The following is a 7,360-nucleotide window of genomic DNA, read 5'->3' on the forward strand; positions in this document are numbered from 1 at the left end:
TTCAAGTGTGCCTTAAAGGTATAGGTGGAATCTAGACACATAAAAAGCATTGTGAAAATGCTTTTTTTTAAGTTTTGAAAAATACAGCGAATTTGCCATAGCTCACCATCTCCATCTAGTGTCACATTTGCATAATGCACTTTGCAACACACTTAAAACATTTTATTTGTGTGTATGCAGCCTCAGTCCCCATCTGGAAGCAACTTGTAGAAAGAAGGTGAGGGAAAGTGATGAAAGCCAATGATCTGGTTATGTAATTACCGAGGACAGCAGTTTCACACATGGGTAGAGGTATGAAGCAAAAACTGTTGTGGTAATGCACATGCGGTTATGCACAAAACCAACCCGAAATGGGAGTGAGTGACTTTCAGGTCAGATGATGGTTGGGGTTGACAGGTAGGTCTAAACAAAGACACGACTGATAGATCCCGTTAGTTTAACTTCAGCAGGTGAAAACTGAAGGATTAAATGGTTTGATCCAAGCAAGGGAATAGCTTGCTTTTTTTTTCTGCTGCTAAAAACCAACTTCTTAAATACTGAGTAACACTTTCCCTCCCCGCACTCCATCCTGTCATCCTGACAGTTACATTAACAAAAAACCCTGTTCCCTGACAACTTGATTATCATATGAAACACCAGAGGATATAACTGCTAATCTTTTGAGTTGAGCTGTAGAATCTGAATTCTGAATATTAAGTTTTAGCCACATTTAATGATATTCTCAAAGCCTGCACATACATTAATTCCTCAGAAATCCACAGGAAAAAAATGTCAGCTCGGATTGAACACCACCGTGTTAAAAGAGAAGTGCTCAGTGGATCGGTCATAGATAGGGCACCTTAGAAGCTTTCATTATGAGCTCCACAGTGCTGCCAAGATTGGGCTTGGACTGACAGGCACTGATGCAAGAGGAGGTGGAAGAGGAAGAAGATGAAGAAGAAATGGGGGTGCTGAATTGCCAGAACATGGAACGGGGCTCTCCACTTTCCACCCTTATTTTAGGGGTGTTTTGGAAGCAGGAGTGGGGATGCTGGCTCTCCCCTTGGAACTACCGTACTTGCAAAGGGGACAACCTCCGTGGAGGCTGGGAAGGATGTGAATGAATCAAGAGGTGTTGTGGACTGGCTGGAGGTAGAGGAGTGGTGGGAGGCACCAGCTGGGGAACCCCCAAGGGAAACCCCCAGGGGAAAATGGCTCAGAGCCAGGGGAGAGGTGTGGGACAACCATGAGTGGTCAGAGGGAGAAGAAGGAACACACTGGGAGCTTAAGATGTTGGAAGCTGAAGAGGTAGCAGGGTTTAATGAGCAGGAAGAGGCTGTGACAGAGAGCAGTCCAGAATCGGAGGCAGCAGCAGAGTCACGAGGCAGAGTGGAGGCAGGCTGTTGAAGAAGCCAGGGAATTCCCCCTCCTGCTGCGACCAGCTCCCCACCCACCTGGCCTCCCAGAACACATAGAGCAGGCACCCCCAAACTCAGCCCTCCAGATGTTTTGGGACTACAATTCCCATCATCCCTGACCACTGGTCCTGTTAGCTAGGGATGGTGGGAGTTGTAGTCCCAAAAGAGCTGGAGGGCCGAGTTTGGGGATGCCTGACATAGAGGAATGAAGAGGGAGGAGCAATGAGAGACAAGACTACAGAGTCTTAGGCTGCAGGGTTAGGAACCAGGGGAGGCACCTTAGAAAGCGGTGGGAAGGCAGGGACCTTCAGTCATCGTCAACTGCCTCATTGGGGCAAGACCTACTGGGAAGAATGACTGCAATCACTAGGCCTGCACCATTTTGGTTTCTTTGGATAAAGAGTTAACTTCATTGACACTGGGTGTTTTATTGCTGACCTTGAAGTTGCCCATCAGGAGGGAGCTTCTTGGACAGCAAACTGCTCACAGTCATAGTCTTCCCCACTATGGAGAGATGTAGAATATGTAACTTCCATGCAGATACGTGTCCTCTTTTACCCTCTTGTTTTTTAATAGATGTGCTTTCTCTTTTTTTGGCAATGCATTAAGAGGCTGCCACGTTTGCCCTGGTGTTCTGAGGTCAGCTCATGTACCCCAAAGCACGCTGACAAGAGTGGAGAGGATTTGCATTTTTATTTTATTTTTTTAAATAACTAGTCTTAATGAAGTTTGTTGTATAGTGCCAATGCTTTGTAGCACTGATTGGATTCTAAATGCCTGCTAAACAACCCAGCAAGGCTGCATGGCTTACTCTATAGCTCCATGCAAGCTAATTTGTGTTAGCTTGTGAACGTCCCCCAGGCAGGATACAATGTGTGTGTTGTTCATCTTCTTTCATGGTCAAATACTCTAAATCAATGGAAGGATGTTACTTAGTGACATGTGACTAGCAAGGGAGGCCAAATAGTTGCCTTTGCAAACACTTCCCATGAAGAAAATTCTACCCATAATTTCAGGACATTTGGTGTGATTTTAAAAGGAATATATTTTTTTATTTCTTTCTATTTTTGCATTAGTCTTAACTCAGTTGCAGGACTAAAGGAGCTCTGTTTCAGCAGACGGGGATGGTAGCCTTCTTGGAACAATGGGGATAAGGCTGTGTGTACACGCCATAGATTTAAAGCAGCGTTTTTCAACCAGTGTGCCATAGTCAGGGGTGCCATGGGCAACACTGACCTCTGCCCCTCTTTTCTTCCCTCCCTCCTCTGATGCCCTCTGTTATGTACTGAGATGAATAGGGTCCAAAATGCAGCAGTCTGATTGGCCCTAGAACAATAGAATTCAGAATGCAGCAGTCTGATTGGTCCACAGGAGCCACCCAATCCAGCTCCAGGTGGAGTTGAATCCACAACCTGATTGGCCTACAGGAGAATCCTGGAATTAGCCAATCACATGGGGCCCATTGTGTAAACAATGTATATAAAGCAGACATTCTGGGGGAACTTCCATTCCTCCCTCCTCACCACTATGAGCTGAATAAAGAGCATGAAATCCACTCTCGACTCCGAGTATATTTCACCCTCTCGTGTCTCTGCCTCCCAAAGGCTTGTGAGGCGCTTGTGAGGCAGTTTGTTGCAGCAGCCCCGGCTACAAGCTGCCCAGGCGAATGGTGCCTCTGGGGCTGGCCTGGGGGTGCTGGTTGCCAGGAGCTGCGGTGGCTTTGGAATAAGGTGCTGGCGTCAGGTTCAGCTTTGACCAGTCTCTGTCGGACCACTAAGGCTGGGGGCATCCTCTTCCCAGGCTCCTGTGGAGTGGCGTAGGAAGGCACCTCTTTTTGGGGTGGGGGTGCTGCCCAGAGGACTCCCAAGGAGAGGGGAGAGGAGAGGAAGGAGGCTAAGGGAACACTCCACATGGAAGGGTTTTCAAAATGGGGTGAGGGGATGCTGGCTCTGCAAGCAAGGGGTGACATAACTGAACTTCTGAGGCTCAGGGTGCTTTTCCCCCCCGGGGAGCTGCAGAAATAATGTAGTTGGTCAAGCGAGCCATGGACTTAAAAAAGGCTGAAAACCTCTGATATAAAGTACAGTGGTACCTCTGGTTACGAACTTAATTCGTTCCGGAGGTCCGTTCTTAACCTGAAACCGTTCTTAACCTGAGGTACCACTTTAGCTAATGGGGCCTTCTGCTGCCACTGTGCTGCCACCGTGTGATTTCTGTTCTCATCCTGAGGTAAAGTTCTTAACCCGAGGTACTACTTCCAGGTTAGCAGAGTCTGTAACCCGAGGTGTTTGTAACCCGAGGTACCACTGTACAGTGGTAGCCATCTTCTTAGTCATACTGTTGCAGAGGCATTAATAGAATGTGAATTACTCTTCACCCTCTTGAGAATTGTTCTTTTTTTCTCTCCTTTCCACTGGATGCTTCCGTCCTTTCCCCATCTTTTCTCAAACCAGGTGAAACCTGACTCTGTTGCAGATTACTTTGAGATAATCTTCCACCTTGACCAATATTTATAGCTTCACCCATGTGCAGTGACGTAGTTTCACCATTTGGAACACATGCCTTTCCAGCTGATGCTATTTTATCAACCCGTGTGTTTTATCTGAATTGATCTTTTAATTAGCACTTAACACTTTCTTGACGATATATAAAACGTTAGTGCAATAGCACTCAGATGAAATCGCGTTATACTGCTAATTAAATACACAATCTTTTCTTTTAAGAAAACACACCACTGCCTTTCCGGTCACAGATACCAAGAACCCCCATATATATATATATATATATATATATATATATATATATATATGGGGGTTCTATATATAGGCCATGGGAATGATGTATTAATTTAAAAACTGCTATAATGCTTATTGTTGTTATTATGATTACAAAATGGCTGCTCAGGTTAATTGTACCTTCCCATCCTGAGCCCACAGCATTTGTGTGGATGGGACATAGAAGGATATATGTACTGCAAAAGTACAATTCTCCCAACAGCGTGGTGAGGTTAGTTGCAATTCCAAAAGGACAGGGGTTGCCAAACTTTTTAGGGCTGTGGAAGCACTTGGATTTTTTAGCAAGCGCTGTAGGTGCCATGCTCTCTAGCCACTTCCAGCAGAATTAATCTGGAATACTATGTCCAGTTGCAGGGAATACAGTTTAAGAAGGTGATTGACAAGCTGGAATATGCACTGAGGAAGGCAACCAAAATGGTCAAGGGTCTGGAAACCAAGCCTTATGAGGAATGGCTGAAGGAGCTGGGTATGTTTAGCCTGGAAAAGAGGAGACAGAGAAGAAACAGGATAGCTGAAGAAAGGGCTGTCACATGGAAGATGGCACAAGTTTGTTTTCTCCTGCTCTGGAAGGTAGGATTCAAGAAAGGAGATTCCGACTAAACATCAGGAAAACCTTTCTGACGGTAAGAGCTGTTCAACAGTGGAATGGACTCCCTCATAAATTGGTGGACTCTCTCCTTCATTGGAGGTTTTTAAGCAGAGGTTGGATGGCTTTAGTTGAGACCCTGCATTGCAAGGGGTTAGACTTGATGAGCCTCAGGATTCCTTCCGACTCTATGATTCTATGAAATAGGTGAAAGCAATATCATTACAGCGGGATCTGTCGCAGCCATCCCTAAAGCTGCTATTTTCTTCTGCACTGCTAATGACTTCCCAAACATTCCCTTCAAATGCACCTTAGCATCTGGAAGTGAAAAAGCAAGAACGTCCTCTGCTTGTCTTCCCCTTTAGTCCTTTCGTGCACCACTCTTGAGCTGAAGCAAGGAAAGGGTTCAGCAGGTAAGAGAGGAGGGAGAGGATGAAAGAATCAAGGAACACAGGAAGGCGCATTACTCAGAGTCCTCTCACTGATCCATCTTGCTTGGTATTGAATGGCAGCAGCTCTCCAGGGTTTCAGGCAGGGGTCATTCTCAGGAGATGCTGGGCATTGAGACCTTCTGCATGCAAACCAGATGCTCTACCACTGAGCTGCTGTCCAAAAACAGTAGCATTAGATGGGGGAAAGAAGCGGGAAGGAATAGCAGTCGCAAACCTGAGAACACATGCACACACAAAGAGAGATAACATGGGGCAACCTTCTTGTAACTCAGTGTGTTATTATCCTTCCCTCCCCTTTTATTTTATGTGGCCAAATTGTGTGTGTGTGTGTGTGTTTGGGGTGGGGAGATTAAACTGGCTATTAAAGGCTGATTCAGAATAAAATTTAATGGCTTTTCAGAATTCCTATTCTTCTTTTGCACACTCACCTCCATGGAGGGGCCTCTCTCACCCCTCCGCTAACCTCTTGGACGCAACCTCTGAAGTGGTTAGGAAATGCCCAAATTATTCTCGCCGTTGGAAGTTTACATTTTGCAATGCAGCCCTTTTCCTGCAACAGGAAAGTGTGGGGGTGGGTGGGTGTCTGTACAAAGTGTGGGGGTGTGCCGGGGGGGGCGTTCAGGCAGACTACAGCGGTTGCCATAGTGAGTGGCTGGCTTTAAGACTTAAGTATAGGATTGTACGTGAAATATCCATGCAGCTAATGACGATGGTGTCTTGTGTTTCCCGCTAGGGGTGTCATCTATGAGCAGCCTTCCCTCCCCCTCCCCGTGGACTTAAACACTTGTTATTTCATTTATCTGTTTATTTACACTTCTGCATCTCTCCAGATGGCAAAACCATGCCCGTGAGTTGGCTAGCCATATTGCTTTCAGGGGAGCCGGGTTCGAATCCACCATCATCTTTGGGGGAAGGCAAAAGCAACCTCTCGCCGAAGAATTGATGCTTTTGAATTATGGTGCTGGAGGAGACTCTTGAGAGTCCCATGGACTGCAAGAAGATCAAACCTCTCCATTCTGAAGGAAATCAGCCCTGAGTGCTCACTGGAAGGACCGATCCAATACTTTGGCCACCTCATGAGAAGAGAAGACTCCCTGGAAAAGACCCTGATGTTGGGAAAGATGGAGAGCACAAGAAGAAGCGGGCGACAGAGGACGAGATGGTTGGACAGTGTTCTTGAAGCTACAAACATGAGTTTGACCAAACTGCGGGAGGCAGTGGAAGACAGGAGTGCCTGGTCTAGGGGGTCACGAAGAGTCGGACACGACTAAACGACTAAACAACAACAAAAAGCAACCTCTGCAGAGAAAGGCAGATTGTGTTGTGCTGTGGTGGTCAGAGTGGCCAACTAGGGCCTGTGAGACCAGGGAGGAAGAAGAAGAAGAAGAAGAGTTTGGATTTGATATCCCGCCTTTCACTCCCTTTAAGGAGTCTCAAAGCGGCTAACGTTCTCCTTTCCCTTCCTCCCCCACAACAAACACTCCGTGAGGTGAGTGGGGCTGAGAGACTTCAGAGAAGTGTGACTAGCCCAAGGTCGCCCAGCAGCTGCATGTGGGGGAGCGGAGACGCGATCCCAGTTCCCCAGATTACGAGTCTAGCGCTCTTAACCACTACACTACTACTGTTCTTAACCACTACACCAGGGATCAAATCCCCACTTGGCAAAGTAGCTCAGTGGGTGACCTTGAGCCAGTCACTGCCTCTCAGCCTAACATACCTTGCAGGGTTGGGTTTTTTTCTGGGGCGGGGTTAAATGAGGAGTGGGGGAAGAACCATATCTGCCACCTTGAACAGCTTGGAGAAAAAAACTGGGATAGAAATGCAGTAAGTCAGAATGTACCCTCTCCTATCCTGGAACAAGCTGGGTGCCCCTTGGGCAAGATGTGTTCAATTTCCTCTCTCCCCTGAGTGCACCCTTGCCCTCCCAAACATTCTGCAATCGCCCCTTGGCTTGTGACTCCCTCTGCACCCGTCTGGCACCAAATAAAATGCATGTGGCATCATGCAAATATTCCTGCTCATGGGAGACTAGGTGTGCCTCTGGCTGGAAGTTCAGTAGGGTGCGGGCCTATTTGACCTTGACTAGAAGAGATGTAAGGGTCACGGGTGGTCTGTGGGTTAAACCACAGA

The sequence above is a fragment of the Podarcis cretensis genome, assembly GCF_951804945.1.
Source record: "Podarcis cretensis genome assembly, chromosome: 5".
Lineage (NCBI taxonomy): Eukaryota > Metazoa > Chordata > Lepidosauria > Squamata > Lacertidae > Podarcis > Podarcis cretensis.